We start from the raw sequence: 17,789 nt of genomic DNA, 5'->3' as shown, positions 1-17,789 counted from the left end.
TAAGAGATATACTATTTTAGTTGGGAAACATTAACAAGTGATTTGAATAAGTTACCTTGTAATGCCTTTATCTATAAATCAACTAAATAAAATATATCTTTGATGGAGAAGCGTTGAAGTTGTTATCATCCACTATATCCCAAGGCTGAGAAAGGAGATCGACGGAGGTAACCTCAGACCACTTAGGTTTCAGTATCTAGCCCTGCTAAACCAGAGAGGGATCTCTCTATGAGCTCACAGCCAATATGAATGGAGTGGGAAAAAGATATTAGGCTAGATATGTTCAGCTATAGGGTTTTGAAATTTATGGTTTTTCTGGATCAGGAGTGAAAATCAGAGAACTAGGTCAAAAGATTAAAGGTTTCAGTTACAAGAAATATAAAGGAGCAGATTAGGTATGCCTTTGTGATACTTTGGGGTTTTGTCAATGTAGTGTAGGGTGGAAAAGAAAATATCAAAATGAGCATTCCAATCATGAATTCGTTTATCAGAAGATAGGTGAGATAAACATGAAATTCCTAACAAAACAGAGCTTAAACTTAAGAATTTTGTTTAAAACCCCTTAGGAAAGTCACTGAAAAGAATAGATATGGAAATAAAATAAAATTATCATTCATATGAAACTATAAAAGAGAGAAAAAAATTATCACAAACTCACAACACAATAATTCCTGAATAATAGTTGCAACCATCCTTTGATTTCCTATAAAAAGTGATGAAGTACAAGCTCCAAGAGTTCTACTCATTGATGTCCAACCTTGAATCTGACTGAAAACTAGATACAAATAGACCAAATAACCATTTCCCCTCTCTCAAGGCCGAATCCTTCAGTTTAGGAACTGATCACATGAAGTGCTTAACAAACCCTAATGTCTAGGGAGGTTAAAACAAATTCTCCTTTTAAACTTTGACTAAATTGCTCCTCATAAATGAGGCCTAAAATTACATGAAAATTACTCTAAGAAGTTTATTTGCCTCCTATTACATCATTTCAACTCATAAAAGAAGAATTACATCAGAAAAAGTCAAAATGGACGGAGAAAACTGAGAAAAGTGAGTTCCAGGAAAAAACGTAGCAAATTGCCTGAAAATGCAACGTGCTTGGAGAAAACGTAGCGCACTTCTTGAAAGTGACTTTTGGAGGGGTTCCTAAGCTGCAAATCAGGATCTGAAAGATGCTGGAGAAATATATTCCTGTCTACTACACCATATAATCTCCAAGCACTAAAAAATACTACTTCTAGACCTCCAAAAACCATTCCTCCCACAACTCCTCCAAAAACATAGTGTGCCTCTGAAAAACATGGCAGATAGGTGTTTTCTAGGTACTTTTTTGACTTTTTGAGCTAGAAAAAGTTGCTGACATGAATCTCTAGTTACATAACTTCAATGTGCAGGTCATAAGGAATCCAAAAATGCAAACTTTTCATGATTTGGAGGCCTCCAACAAAAATGTAGCGTGGGACACACTACCTTTTCTGCCCAAAAACTGTGTAAAATTTCCAAAATTGCCCAAAATCTTCAAAAAATTCCAAAATTTTGTTCTAAGTGTTTTAAATTCATTCCTTGGAGATAGGTAATGATTCTTCAAGCTACGGGTGAAGCCTTAGCCAACAACTCAAGCTTGTCCCCCTTGTTTTGCTGATTTAAGGTTTCCTTTAGTTTTCTCTTCAAGTTCTGAATTCTGATTTGGTTTTATAACTCCAAATATCACCCTTGGTATTTGTGATGCTTGGTTTATGGCCTAGGGCAACCCGTCCTTCCAGACTTGGTCCAAATATTTTAAAAACAATGTTTTACTTCGTGTACGCTACTTTTCCCTGTGATAAAAGCATGTACATGCGGCTTAGTCAATACCCAACTCGCGTATATGTGTTAAAACACTTAAAAAAAATAAATTTCCTTAATTATGGGTAGAGATCATGGGTTTTACCTGTTGATTACCTCCTAGTGCCCATGGCCCAACTGTTCCCAACTATTTCCCAACTAAAAAACTAATTTGGGAGAAGTATAAAAAGACTTCAATGGGAAGGCCTTAGGGAGGAGAGAAAGGATAGAATTACTATACTGAGATTATCCCCTAATCAAGTTTGAAGTATCCCTGTGCTTCAAGCACTTCCCCAAAGTTGAAGAAACCATTGTTTCCTTGAGTGTTGATATTTTCCTACTTGTTTGAGGTATCATGGTATTGGTTATGGAAGGAGTTTGTTGAACATTGGGACTGGACGGACCTGGAGGACGATTCCACTTGGAGCTGGAAGAGGAAGACACGGGTGAAGTCTTTCCATGTTAATTATAGTTTTCTGCAATAAAAGGAAACACTGTCTTGTTCCTGAGATTGACTTTGTTTATGCATCATATGTTATTGTTATGGCTTATGTATGAATGACTATTTTGATGTATAAATAACCATCTATTTATATGATATAAAGTTGATTTCACTATAATGCTTTATCTATATGCTGCTATGTGTACTAGAATTGGTTGATTTGTAGATTCGAAGATCATAAGGAGTTGTAGAGGGTTTGAACCCTGGCTGGAACTATCCAAACAAAGGACATCTGGGTATGTTCATCCTCGCATAATTAGTTTGTTTAAGCATGTTGCCTGAGCTTTATGCATGTTTCTTGCTGTAGATTACTCCTGCTATGATAGGTTTCTGACCCAAAGCCCTAGGGGACTTATTCCCTCAACAGAATTGGCGACTCCACTGGGGATAACAATCTTGTTATTCCTAGTTTGGGTTGTTCAGTGTCAATCAGGGCTCAGTTCTTAGTTTGCTTACTGTGATTGTATTGCTTGCTCCCGTAGGAACTCAGACTTCAAGTCCGATCTTTTTCATCATGCCTCATTTTTTATTTTTCTTGTAAAACTTCATATACCCATCTTTGTCTGTTTATAGAAGTGTACACATGCTTGTTTTTGTGAACTGAAACCGCGTATACGCGATTTTCTTTTGGCAGAAGCACATGTACATGCACCTGTGTAGAGACATAGTCGCGTAAACAATTTTTTGCATGCTTTTTTCAAATCTTTCTGCCTAGAAAGATTTGTTTCTTTGTCTGTGCGGTTGCTGAGTGGTCAGTTTCTGTCTTCAGAATTTAATTGTTCAGTGAGCTTACTGTTGCAAATTCTCTCTTGCTTTGAAAAATTGTGGCCTTGGTTTGCGTTAGAGTGAGTTTTATGATTTGTGTTTGAACACACAAGGCTTATTATAGAGGTTCTTGATTGTTATGGGTTTTTGAAACAGAAGATTGTTTACAATCTTTGTGTCAAACTTCATTATTGGTCTACTTTCTTTGCTTCCCATCGTTTTTGCGGCATACACTTTTTCTTGATTTTCGAAAGTTTCTTGTTGATGAATTTGAAAGTTTGTCTTTCCTGATTTCTTGATCAGTTTCTCAAAACTCCTTTTGCTGCTTTTGGATCGTTTAGTGCAAGTCGAAACACTTTTTTGTTCAAGTTTTCATTTGTGTTGAATTGATAACTTACAAAGTTTCCTTGTGCTTTGCTTTCGGTCTTTGAGTCTTTGATGTCATTTTGAGTACTTTTGAAAAGTTGTTTTTATTGCTTCTTGAAAATGAAAAGTTCTTTAAAAACATTGTTTTTGCTTTCTTTTGCCGAATTTGATTTTGGTTTCTTTGGTTTTGTGAAAATGAATTGTAATTTTTGAGATTTGCCTTGCTTATTTGGAGGAAAATTTGTATTTGAAACTTGCATTCTCTTCAAACATTTAAGTTGGCTTATTAAAAGGTTTTAAACAATTGCTTTCATCTCTTTTAGAGTAATCTAGAATTTTGCATTACCATGTACACCTTGCATTAGGGTAGTTTTGCATTATTAAATCATCAATAGTCTTTTAGTTTTCACGAGTGTGAATTCTACTACAAGAGAAGAAAAAGAAAAAAAAGTTTTCCTTTATAGAAGTTTCTTAGAACTCAAGTAGAAGTTGCTTTTCATCGAAATTGCATATAAGTTAGTTTTTCATTAATTTCTTTTGCATCATAAAAACACCATCGGTTTCATTTCCATATTGTCCCTTGACTTAAAAAACATCCACTTAAAATCAAGAACTTATTAAAATAAACTAGAACTTTTTATATTGTCAATCAGATACACCAACAAGTTTTAGTTTATTAGGGCCTTAGATTAGGTGAGAGGAGAGTAAACTCTCCAAGGCCATTCTAAATTGTAAAACATAGAAGTCTGATGAAAGAGTGAAATCCAATAGCATTAGGGAGATCGGGAAAGCTCCGTGACAGGGAGTTAAGCACGCGGGTTTGTGAAGATAAGGATGAGATATTTCCCCTCTCTTACTTGTCGGATCTTACCTCGGGACTGTTCTGTCGAGTTTCTGATACAAGTTGGTATCTTTAGTTGCCTATGCTAGGGATCTAGACAGGTGGCCACGGAGGGGAATCCCGTGGCACCTAAGGTTGACGTTGCATCACGTTCAATGGTACTTCTAGAGGGCACCCTTGCGAAGCTTGGGTGCTTGCACTAGCAAAGGCTATTGTCTAGAGGTCAACGTAACTACCTCTGATACCTTCGCTAGTAGACTTGGGGCGTAATTACCCCAATCTATTTTTGGAAGGCCCTTATTATTTAACTTTCTTGTATTTTGGCGTATGGTCCTAATCACCCAGAGCAGAAATACTTGGAAGTTGTTTGATTGCTGAATTATTTAAGGACATTTTTAGTGTGTGTTCTATGCTCCTAGTCGGCCTAGCTTTCAATTTTCTTGAGTCTTTAAGTAGATCTTATAAAAATAAGTCAAAGTGGAAGACCAACCACCTCGGTGGTCCCATAGACTTCATGGGCTTTCACCCGCGAGTCCGGAGCCTTCTCCTAGAAGGCGTAGGAGCGATTCTGCTAGTGGTTTTCAACTAGTGGCAGTGGGTGCATCAGAGATTGATCCTCTGCTTAGGGGCATTAGTTCGCAAGATAGACCTGGTACCACTACAGAGCTAGAGAGGAACACACTAGTTATTTCTCGAGTTCTCTTCCAATCAGAAGATAGTATTGAGGTAGAAGAGCTTTCAGAGTCAATTGTGGCTCCGAATTCTCCTCTCCCTTCTGATTATCCAGCAATATTTTTATATGTTGGAACTCCAACTCACAGACCTTCAAGACCAAGTCTAGACACATCTATCCCTTCGATGACCACTGCTGGAAGCATGGCATCCACCATGAGTGCTGTGAGTATGCAGACTCCCATGTCAGTGCAATGGGGAGGAACTATTTCCATCCCCTCTACATCCTTATTTGGGTCTACTGCTAGCACATCCTCATTTGGGTCTGCTGTTAGCACATCCTTATTTGGGTCTACTACTAGTACATCCTTATTTTGGTCTACTTCCATTCTATCGATGAGTGGAAGTTCCCAAGCCAATGCATCCAGTTTTGGATTCTTCCCTTTTGGAATGCCCTCTCAAGGTATTCCTTCAGTTCCTTTGAATGTACCATTAGCCGCTTCCATGTCCATGATGAGTGGATCAGCTTATTTTCAGGGTTTCCCATTTGGAAGTGGTCATATACCACATTCCAATTCGACAGTAGGGTCTATGCCTTTTCCTTTCATAAGTCAAGGCAGTAATCCTTTTTAGAGTTAGACATACCTTGCGATTAGCAGAATAGGAACTGGAAATCAGTTTTTAGACCAACAAGGGAATGTGTCGTATTCCTCAGTCAATTCATTTGAAAGTTTTCCATCCTTAGCTAATGCCTGGAACCCTTACCAAGGGTTGTCAGCTCCTTATAATAATTCTTTAGGGGGAAAATTTGCCAGTTATGGAGGTTTTTCAGTTGGAGTTGGTCAAACTCCGAGTTTTGCTGGACCACAAGGGTCATCTTTTGGTTGAGTAGGTTCTACCAGTTACTTCAGGCAACTTGGTGCCTTTCAAAATCAAGTTCATTCTTTTCCGACTTTTGGGAACCCCGCCCAATCTGGGTGGAATCCCCAAGATCCTCCACGACTTACTTTTCTTGCCACGCTTAATATGCCAGACTTGACTAAGTTAATGAATGATACAATCAGATACAATCTGGTTTGGCCTCCAGTCCCAACCAAACTTCCATCAGATATTCCAAAATTCGAAGGGAAGAGTGGTGAAAACCCAGGCGACCATGTGACCACGTTCCATTTATGATGTTCATCTAACTCCCTGATCGATGATTTGATCAGGTTGAGATTATTTCAGTGCACCTTAACTGGGAATGCGGCTAAGTGGTATATAGAGTTTCCAGGGGTCACCTTTGCGTCTTTCACCGATTTGGCTACCATTTTCCTAAACCATTTCCAGTTGCCTGTCCGTTATGAAGCCGGAACTGAACTTCTGGCCAATTTTCATCAGGACATGGCTACTCACATTTCGAATCATATCCAGGAATGGAGATGGAGAAAGAGGCTCATTAAAGCCAAAATTCCACCTGAATTCCATCTTGAATGGTTTTTAAAATCGTTACAACCTAAGATCTCCAAGGATGTTTCTATGTTCGGCATTTATTCGGAAGAGAAAGTTATCTTTCGCGCCCAGTAGTTAGAATTGATATATTCTAAGTTTGGGACTCTTCAAAAAATCTTGCCTAATGCTCCTAGATCCACAGTTGATATAGCCAAATCGAAGCCAAGCCCTCATGTTGATGGTATTGTTGTTAGGATATTCCGACACATAGGAAATAGTTAAGTTCAACTTGGTCTAGTATAGAGTTAGGTAAAGTGTGTTTCTTTACCGTTGTACATTTTGTAACTTACAATCCGACGGTCACGATATGTAGTGATCCGACGGTTCACTCTCTCCTCGGTATTACCGACACTTGATCCGTGGCTTGACACCCGATTGGTCCATGAGTTCTATTTAAAGCGCATGGAGGGTCATTGTTCGGGTAATCCGTCTATCAGAGAAAGCTTATGTAAATTTTCATTCTTTGATTAATAAATTGCCTGAAGTGGCCACGTTGGCTCAGGCCGTGGACTGTTTCCCTCTTTGAGGGTTTTAACCACGTCAAAAATACTGGTGTATTGATTTGAGATCTGGTTGTGAGCGGTGTCCTTTTGGTGTTCTTTCTGAGGAACTTACCCTGTAAATTCCTACATGGTATCAGAGCTATTTGAGGGCCGCGTCCGTTGGTGATCCAAATCTGAAGCCGGTAGAACTGCATGCGACTGTCGTTTCCTAGATCTACTGTTTCTGACTGCTTTCGGGCCGAGAGGACTGCTCTATTGTGTTCGGAGCATCTGTTCCAGTGAGGAACCCCTTTCGTTTCACGCGAAAAGGTTTCCGGTAGCCCTATCTGCGTCATTTTTAAGATCTGGAGGTATATAGTGTTTATCTGCAGTTTACTGTTATTTTCTCTCTGGTTATTTCGGTTTCTGTTTATTTAGCTTTTTTTTTATTACCGGATCTATACCTTTCATTTTTGCGTATGCTCTTTGCCCTGCGACTCTGTGCGATCTGGGCAAATCAGAAACAGAAAGGAAGTTTTTTTTCTCATGCATATGCTCTTTTCCCTACACCTTAGTGTGATCTTGGAAAATTAGAAACATTGAGAAAAATATTTAGTTTCCGGCTAAAGCTAACTTCGAGCCGTAAGGTTTGTTTTTCTATGTATATTCGTGTTGGGTTTTGTGTTTTTGTTTTGTAGGAAAAAAGAGCTTTCTCAAGGCAAGCACGCAACCCAAGGCCCCCCCCCCCTCTCTCTCTCTCTCTCTCTCTCTCTCTCAAATTTTTTGTATAGCTCAATTGGTTCAAAGCTATTTTAAGAGAGTAGAGGTCTTGGGTTCAAATCTCCATTTTGTGGGGGCGTTTTTTTCATTCCCGCACATTCGCGCACTTTGCCGGCAACTTCAACAAATTTTTTTCAAAAAGCCATAACTTCTTCATCCGGAAGCCTTTTTCAGAGCCGTTTTTTTTTAAAACAGCCTAATTTTTCGAGATCTATCCATTGGAACACTTACTTTCAGCATCTCCAGCTTCAGTATTTTTTTAAAATGGAAAGTCCATGCCAAGTCATTCTTGACAGCACTAACTACTTCCAATGGATATCCTACATGGAAGATTTACTTAGAAGTAAAGGTCTCTACAGAATAGCCACAGGCCAAGAGAAGAAACCAAAAGATGAAGACAAGGCTGCAAAATGGGAAAATAGACAAGATCAAGCACGTGGTTTGATCGGGATGTCTATTTCTCCTGATCTTAGATTCCATATTGCAGAACTTGATACTCCTCATGAAGCATTGGAACAAATCACTAAAGTTTTTGGGATTAAAAATGAAATTAGAGCTCATCAACTTGAAAATGAGTTGCTTACATTGGATCCTAATAATTTTTCTTGCATTGAAGATTTCTTGTCCAAATTCAAGACCCTTAGATATCTCTTGGAAGGTGTTAAGGTTAAGAAAGAAGATAGTAACCTTATTTATTCCATCCTTACTAAGTTGGGACTAGCCTACTCTGTATTTGTTTCCACCTTCCATTCTACAAGGGAAGCTTTCATTTGTCAAGGAAAAGACTACAAGGCCCCTTCCTTTGACTCTTTTTGTGATTCTTTAATAAGAGAACAAGAAAAACTCTTACACCTTGGTCTTCTTAATCTTGGAAACTCTTCCAAGAAAGCGTTAGCCGCCCAGCAGCAACCAAATTCAAAGAATCCTAAGAATTCATATCCTAAAAAGAATGATCCTAAACCAAACAAGGGTCCTAAGCAAACTCAGCCTCAAAATGAAAGATCATTTCAGCAAAATGATAAGACCAATAAAAACAAATGGAAGAAGACTGATAGACATTGTAACTTTTGTAATCGAGATGGCCACTTAGAATCTAAATGCTTTAAGAAGATGGAAGCCTTGGAAGCCGCAATGAAGAAACATAACATCCATGTGGAGCATTCTTCAACTTCAACTTCAACTTCATCTTCAACAATGGCACTTTCTGCATGTCGTTGTCAATCATCTCAGTCTGGTTATGCATTAAATGTATCTTCTTCTTCTCATTCTCATGAGTGGCTCATTGATTCTGGAGCCTCTTATCACATGGCCAAAAACAAAGCCATGTTTTCTTCTTTAAATGATTGTAACACCAAAAATATATATGTTGGTGATGATAGATCTCTTAATGTTGTAGGGACTGGAACTGTTCATCTAGACAATGGTCAGTTTAATGATGTACTATGTGTTCCAACCTTATCCTGCAACCTTCTATCTGTATATCAGATAACTCATTTAGGTGAAGGTAAAATTGTTGAATTTTCACCTCATGATGTTGTAATCAAGGATCTAAGAGATCCTAAACAGATTCTAGCTACTGGTATTGCTGATGATTCCACAAGGTTGTATAAGTTTCACAACTTTGGGTCATCAAATCTTCCCTCAGTATTTGTTGCTCATAATGATGAAGTGAGCAAACTTTGGCATGAGCGATTTGGTCACTTAAACTATCGCTCCCTTCAGCATCTATGTAAAGAAAATATGGTGACAGGTCTTCCTATGGTATCTTGCAGAGATGGTGTTTGTTCCGGATGTGTACTCGGAAAACATCATCGGGACAGTTTTGAAAAACGTGCCTCTTGGCACGCCTCATCCCCTTTACAGCTTGTTCACAGTGATTTATGTGGTCCACATCCTGTTGCTTCATTCTCTGGCTGCAAGTATTTCTTAACTTTTATTGATGATTTCTCCAGACGCACTTGGGTATACTTCTTAAAACTCAAGAGCGAAGTATTTAACACATTTTTGGCCTTCAAAGCCTTTGTTGAAAAACAATCTGGACATCAAATTCTTAAGCTAAGAACTGATAATGGTGGAGAATATGTTAAAAACACATTCATCAACTTTTGCACCGAAAATGGAATTCAAATGCAACATACTGTTCCATACACTCCACAACAAAATGGTGTAGCTGAAAGGAAAAATCGCACCTTAAAGGAAATGGCTAATTGTATGCTGCAATCTAAAGGACTCAGTCTTAGTTTTTGGGCCGAAGCAATTAATTGTGCAAATTATATAATAAATCGCACTCCTACTAAGGTTCTAAAGAATATCACTCCAGAAGAAGCTTGGAGTTCCATTAAACCAGATGTAAGTCACTTTCGTGTTTTTGGAAGTGAAGCATGGGCCCATATTCCAGATGAAAAGCATAAAGCTTTAGAACCTAAGAGTGAGAAATGTACTTTTGTTGGATATTCTGAAGATGTAAAAGGTTATAGACTTATTCCATTTAAGTCCAAAAATGTTATCATTAGAAGAGATGTAAAATTTGTTGAAAATAAATCGGCCTGCGAGCCTAGTCTGGCGGATGTGCCACCTCTTCCTATCTCTTCTACTTTTGAAAACATTTCTTCTTCAGATGATGAAAGTGAGGATGACAATCCTCCCCCACCTTCTCAGGATCCTCAACTTCCACGATGGGTCCGTGCTACTCGGGATGCAGCAGGTGATCTTGCCGGTGATCCTACAGATCAGCGACGTACACGTTCTCAGTTTGAAAGAGCCTCTTCTTTACTGGCTCAAGCTCCAGTAAATCATGATCCTGACACTTTTGCAGAAGCTTCAGGCCATCCACATTGGGAAGCAGCTATGAATGAAGAATATCATTCATTGTTGGTGAATGATACATGGGATCTTGTTCCTCTACCAAAGGGACACAAACTTGTTAGATGTAAATGGGTTTACAGAACCAAGTATGGACCAGATGGGAAAGTTGATAAACATAAAGCTCGTCTTATTGCTAAGGGCTTTTCACAGGTTGAAGGCATTGACTACACTGAAACCTTCTCCCCTGTTGCCAAAATGAACTCTATCCGCCTTGTTCTTTCCCTTGCTGCCTCTTTAAAATGGGAAGTCCATCAGATGGATGTTAAATCTGCCTTCTTGCATGGGGACTTGCATGAAGAAATCTATATGGAACAACCCATTGGCTTCATCCAAACAGACTCCAGCCTTGTATGTCGACTTAAGAAATCTCTTTATGGTCTCAAGCAAGCTCCTCGGGCTTGGTATGCCAAAATGGATAACTTTCTTTTAGAATCTGGCTTTTCTAGGTGTTATTCTGACAATACTGTCTACACCAAGAAAGTGGGCAACTCTCTTATCATCCTTGTTCTTTATGTTGATGATCTTATTCTTACTGGTAGTGATCCCAACCTTATAAACCATGTGAAGTCCAACCTTAAAAAGAAATTTGAAATGACAGACTTAGGACACTTACACTATTTTCTCGGTCTTCAAGTCTTGCAATCCAAGGAGGGTATTTCCCTTTCCCAGTCCAAGTATGCTTGTGATATTCTTCGTCATTTTCACATGGAAGACTGTAAGCCAGCCCCTTCTCCCTTTCAGTCTGGAGTCAAACTTTCAGTCTCTTGTGCTTCTCCTGAAGTTGATGCTACCTTATACCGTCAACTTGTAGGAAAACTCTTGTATTTAACCCATTCTCGTCCTGACCTTTCCTTTGCTGTTGGCCTTGTTGCTCGTTTTATGAAAAACCCCCGTGAAAGTCATTGGAAAGCAGCTAAAAGAATACTTCGTTATGTTCGAGGTACAGTACAGTTTGGGATTCATTACAGTGCCAAAGCAGCTCCTCTATTAGTCGGTTTCACTGATTCTGATTGGGCTGGTGACCCTGATGATCGGAAGTCTACTGCCGGTTATGTCTTCACTCTTGGTTCAGGACCTATTACATGGGCTTGTAAGAAACAGGCTGCCATTTCTCTTTCGTCAGCAGAAGCAGAGTATCATGGTGCCGTGGAAGCTAGTAAGGAAGCCTTGTGGCTTCGTCAGATCCTATCAGAGTTTGGCTTTGAGCAGCAGCATCCAACCACACTTTGGTGTGATAATCAAAGTGCCATTCAGCTATGCAAAGATCCAGTCCAGCATCAGCGCAGCAAACACATTGAACTACACATGCACTTCATCAGAAAGCTCATTCATGACCATGTTCTTGAAATGCAATATTGTTCAACAGATGATCAGGTTGCAGACATCTTCACAAAGGCTCTCACAGAGGCGAAGTTCACTAAACTTCGATATATGCTTGGAGTTGAGGAAGTTGTCACTAAGGGGGGATAGGCTCTAGTGCCTCCTTCCTTCTCCTATTGTGTCATATTTGTAAATCCTTCAATCCTATCCCAAGTTGTTCTTAAGGGGGGATGTTAGGATATTCCGACACATAGGAAATAGTTAAGTTCAACTTGGTCTAGTATAGAGTTAGGTAAAGTGTGTTTCTTTACCGTTGTACATTTTGTAACTTACAATCCGACGGTCACAATATGTAGTGATCCGACGGTTCACTCTCTCCTCGGTATTACCGACACTTGATCCGTGGCTTGACACCCGATTGGTCCATGAGTTCTATTTAAAGCGCATGGAGGGTCATTGTTCGGGTAATCCGTCTATGAGAGAAAGCTTATGTAAATTTTCATTCTTTGATTAATAAATTGCCTGAAGTTGCCACGTTGGCTCAGGTCGTGGACTGTTTCCCTCTTTGAGGGTTTTAACCACGTCAAAAATACTGGTGTATTGATTTGAGATCTGGTTGTGAGCGGTGTCATTTTGGTGTTCTTTCTGAGGAACTTACCCTGTAAATTCCTACAATTGTTGTATCGATTGATGCAAATGCGGTGAACCTTTTAAGCCAATTGTAGTAGTTGTCTCTACAAAATGCTTCTTCCAATCAGGTTGCACCGTCTACTCCTTCTCCTTCCCAACCTTTTTCTGTAAACGTCGTTTAGGCTTCTAACCCCAAAGGAAATCAAAATTCTAATGGGAAGAAGAAGGGATGAGGTAAAAAGAAGAATCAATATGGGAAGGGTAATGTGAACAAGCCTAGCAATGGTGCTAGTGAGGGTGGAAAAGAGTCTAAGAAGAAAGTTAAATTTCCATGCAAGTTATGCAATGGAGGCTATTTGACTCGTCTCTGCCCGAAAATTCAAGATGCTCAGCGCTTTTTAGTGTAGCAAGGGTCTTCTAGCTCTCAAGCTATCTTAACTAACCCTTTCCCCCAAGGGTAGCAGCTACTTGCTGGCGCAAACTCAAATCCTAGTACCTCTGCAAGGGGAAACCAGGAGGGGGATAATTCCTCAAATGTCTTCATGATGAGTTCTAATGTCAATGTCACTACACGGTCACGGGATTATGGTGAAGCAAAAAAATCTAAGGATAAATCTGTTCCCATAACTACGTGTCCACTTCATATTGAGTGACCCTCTATCAAGCGTATACCTCAGATACCGAAAGGTTTCACCAAGCACGCGACTGTTAACCCTAATGCTAGGGCAGCCCAAAACTACTCCATTGTAGAAGATATGGCTCAAAGTCCTTACGCTATGTTTGCTTTAGCGGTACTCCAATCTTGTCCTGCTCAACGAAGTGCTTTGCTTTCAGCGATCGGGGCAGTCGATCCAAACAATTCTTTAGTGCTCACTTTTGATATGCTCAATGTCAAAAAGAGACTTCCTCCTCATATGGCTTTTCAAATAAATTCTACTTACCGGAAAACTAATATTTTTTGAACAGTTATAGATGAGAGAGCTTCCACATGCATAATGTCTATGTCATGTTGGAAGGCCATTGGATCGCCCACCCACTCTCCTGACAGCATTTGATGGACATTCTCATAGGCCACACGGGATTATCCTAGCCTTTCCTATATGTGTTGGAGGGAAACTCATTAATGTTGAAGTATAAATCGTTGATGCCAACCTAGATTACAATCTCCTCTTAGGACGGAATTGGATTTATGAAATGGATGCCGTAGTTTCGACTCTGTTTCGAGTCCTTTGTTTTCATCATGAGGGGAAAATTGTTAAGGTTGATCAATTAGATTATTCTCTAGTTGACCCTTGTGCAAATTTGGATTCTATTGTTCCATTGGTGGATAACCTCCATCAACCTATCGAGAATCTAGGAGTTGGTATGTATTCTTCATTGATGGTTACATTTGATCTTCCCACTCCTATAGCTAGAATCAATGCCATTTCGTCCTCCAAAGAGTCTTCACGGGAAGAGTTCTTGCAGACTCATTATTTTTTAGACCCTTGGACCTTGCCTTCACCTACAACCACATTAGATGAAGGACAAGTGGGTGGAATGGCATTCCCTATGTCTGCAGCTGAGCTTAGATATCAGTTTATCGTTAATTCTGTAGATGACCATCCTACCCTTTTTAGAGGAAGAGTTAGATGGTGATGTGGCCCCAGCTTGGACCCTTGACTCTACTTCTGCTATGGATTGCTTAGATATGGTTTTACCATCTGAGGAAGCAATCTTAGAAGCAATGACGGGTGTAGATTGACCTTGGGAAGATTTACACCATTGTTCATATTTTCTTCCCCCATTACAGGAAGTCGAATCCAGGTTCTCCAATCTGCTTACTAGCGATGTTTGTATGGTTTCAAACCCTTTGGCTCCAACACACATCCATGCCAAAGGTAATATGTCGGTCATTTCAAAAACTGTACCGATAAACATCTCTAGGAACCCTAATGCGATAGAAAATGTCTTTGTCTGAGCCGAGTGTTCCCCTGAAGAGATTCAAATTTACACTGACCTCTTTAAAGAGTTTTGAGATGTATTCGCTTGGTCTTATGAAGAAATGCCTGGTATTAATCCATCCATCATTCAACATGAGATCAAGATGTATGAAAACGCTAAGTTGATTCTTCAGAAGCTTCGGTCGGTCAATCCTAGGAAAGAAATAACTATTAAAGCTAAAGTAGAAAAGCTGCTCAAGGTGGTTTCATATACCCCGTTCCCCTAACGAATTGGGTTTCTAATCCAGTCCCAGTTGATAAAAAGCAAGGAACGATTCGTGTGTGAATTGACTTTAGGGATTTGAACAAAGCTTGTCAGAAAGATAATTACCCCACACCGTTTATTGATCAGATAGTTGATCAATGTGTGGGTAATGAGATTTTCTCCTTCATGGATGGATTCTCCGATTATAATCAAATATCTATCCGTCCAGAAGACCAGCATAAGACAACTATCATATGTCCCTGGGGTACCTTTGCATACAAAAAGATGCCTTCATATGTTCCTGGGGTACCTTTGCATACAAAAAGATGCCTTTTGGTCTTAAAAATGCTGGAGCTACGTTTCAGCGGGCCATGTGTTACGTGTTCCATGACATCAAGCATGTCATCGAAGCATAGTTGGATGATTTAGCTGCTCGTTCTCGAAAGATAATTGATCATCCTAGTCACCTTCGGTTAGTTTTTGAGAGATGTCGATTTTACAAGATCCGATTGAATCCAAATAAGTGCGTTTTCGCGGTTACATATGGTCATTTGTTAGGATTCATTGTATCAATTGAAGGGATTCAAGTTGATGCCTTCAAGGTTGAGGAAATAATTTAGCTACCTCCCACATCTTCCATTCGACAACTTCAAAGTCTTCAGGGAAAGGCAAATTTCTTGAGACAGTTTATACCAAATTTTGCTGAGATAACTAAAGGATTTATGTGTTTGCTGAGGAAAGGAGTTCCATTTTTATGGGACGACTTTGCGCAACGATCTTTGATGCCTTGAAGTAGGTGTTTGGTCAATTTAGTGTGTTCTAAATTGCTAATAAAAATGTCAATCCGGGATTCGTAAACTAACGAAGTGAAGTGTACTATATGTACAAGATAACCATTTTCTTAGTCTTCTGTCGTTTATGAGTTTTTTAGTTTGTTTTTGGATTTATCTTTTATGGATTCCCTAGTGTGTGATGGCGAAATTGAAAGTTAAATATGGATGGTAATGGTGATTTCTACAGTGATTTTCCAAGCTTAAAAGTGTTCAAAACGAAAGCTCTAAACTAACTGTAATGAAATCAATTCTTAGGAGGAAGTAAACGTATCAAACAGTGAAACTAATGACAATGGCCCAATATCCTTACTGCTGTATGAAAAAGAAAGTAAAAACTGAACTTAAAGCAACTCAAAGATTGAAAGCAAAGCAACTAAATCACACTACTTCAACCCTTGTTCTGATCCTTTACCCTTCAACTCAATCTGCCTTATGGGAAGTAATCATAAACAAGCTGAGTAATATGATATCTAAATTGCAGGAAATTAAATTGCATAAAAGGAAACTAATCACACTACTTCAACCCCTGTTCTGATCCTTTACCCTTCAACTCAATCTGCCTATAGGAAGTAATCATGAACAAGCTGAGCAATATGACATTTAAATTGCAAGAAAGCAAACTAAATCATACTAGAATAAGTAATATTCTGATTCCTTACTAATAGAGTCACTTGACTATAGAAAGGAAATCATAAACAAATGAGTAATATGATGTCTAAGTAGCAGAAAAATAAATAAGAAAAACACAATTTGAAAAATGACAGTGCTGGAATTAAACTTCAGGAAATGAAAATCAGCAGGAAGGACAAGATGATCTCATGTCAGTAGTTATAAAAAAAAATATGTAAATCTGCCCGGGCTACCTACAACAAAACCTGTAAAAGAAGCACTGATCAGCTAACAGTTAGAAAAGAAACATAAAGGAAATATAGACAACAAATGAACATCAGAACAACACACTATATATACAAGCAATGATTAAAAAACAGTAAATGAAAGCACGTAAGAAACTATACAAAGCTCTGGTGTACAGGGGCCCTCTGCAACCTCGGTCAGTCAATCACTTAGTCACAAATCAGATTCAAAAAAACTGTCTTCTCATGTATTTAAAGCAAAGTGAAATGCAGTACAGTGGGTGACAACAGTCGAAATTACAATACAAAAAGCTAATCTATTCAACGTATATCAACGCGTTATTTATAAGAAAAAGATGCTGCAACTAATTCCTAGATTTATGCTGCCAAGAGACACGTAAATCTCCTTGAGTCGAGATCTAGCGTGATGGTCATGAATTCATGGAGTGGTGGCTGCTTAGTTCAGGTCACGGGCTGCTCTCTAGGTGTGCCAGTACCTCTGAAAACTAAGGATCGTGCCACACAAACCTTCACGTGGGAAAAACAGAGCCGTGCCACCGCAAAAGTCCTCATTTGGCCCTTCCTTTGACCATCGTTGACCGCGACTATTTATGAGTGATTTGGCTGATCTGAGGGGACACACCCCATGTACACGTCACGTGCATCTTACCCATGTGGCTGGTTTCTCCATTGGACACCTGTAGCATAGCCTTTAACAAAATGGCTGCGGAAACTTGGGCTGGTTGCAGAAAGTGGCAAGTTTCCGCAGCTGCTTGAACAAAAATCTAAATCAAACAACAGTCATAAACATAGTTAGGAAACCATTCCATAAGCTCTTTTTAGACTATTATGCAACGATTTGACAACTTGGTGGATGAAGTAAGTGGAAAAAGAAGGCTGAAAGGGTATATAGGGAAGTGCAGGTTTGGGACTCAACATACCCCCACTGTGAAGGTGTTGCATGTCCTCATGCAACCAAAATTTAGTCACCCCTTTCTAATCCATATGTTCTGATGCTTCTGCTAAGACATCTAGCCCTCTTTTCTTCTTCTTTGGTGCTACCACCCTTCTTGGTTTCCTTATTAGACACCTGAACTTGAGATTAATCAATGCTCTGCTCAACTTTTTGCACTTTTTCTTCAGCTTCTTGTTTTTCTTTTGCCATAGTCCTAAATGGAGCATAGTGTTATCATGAATAATTTTATCTACCTTGCTCTGCTCTTTGAGTGCTTCATTTTCCTGCTTGATATGCCTGTTTAGGACTTCTAATTCAAATACCTCATGTTTTAAGGACCAAACTTGTGCATCTAGTGGCAGAGTGGTACTTGGTCCTGTAGCTGATTTTTCTAATGATTCCAAGTAGTCATATACTTC

Source organism: Pinus tabuliformis, chromosome J (assembly GCF_031772625.1).
Source record: "Pinus tabuliformis cultivar Carrire ecotype Pingquan chromosome J, CPIR1, whole genome shotgun sequence".
Taxonomy (NCBI): Eukaryota; Viridiplantae; Streptophyta; class Pinopsida; order Pinales; family Pinaceae; genus Pinus; species Pinus tabuliformis.
This window is presented reverse-complemented; position numbering follows the sequence as displayed.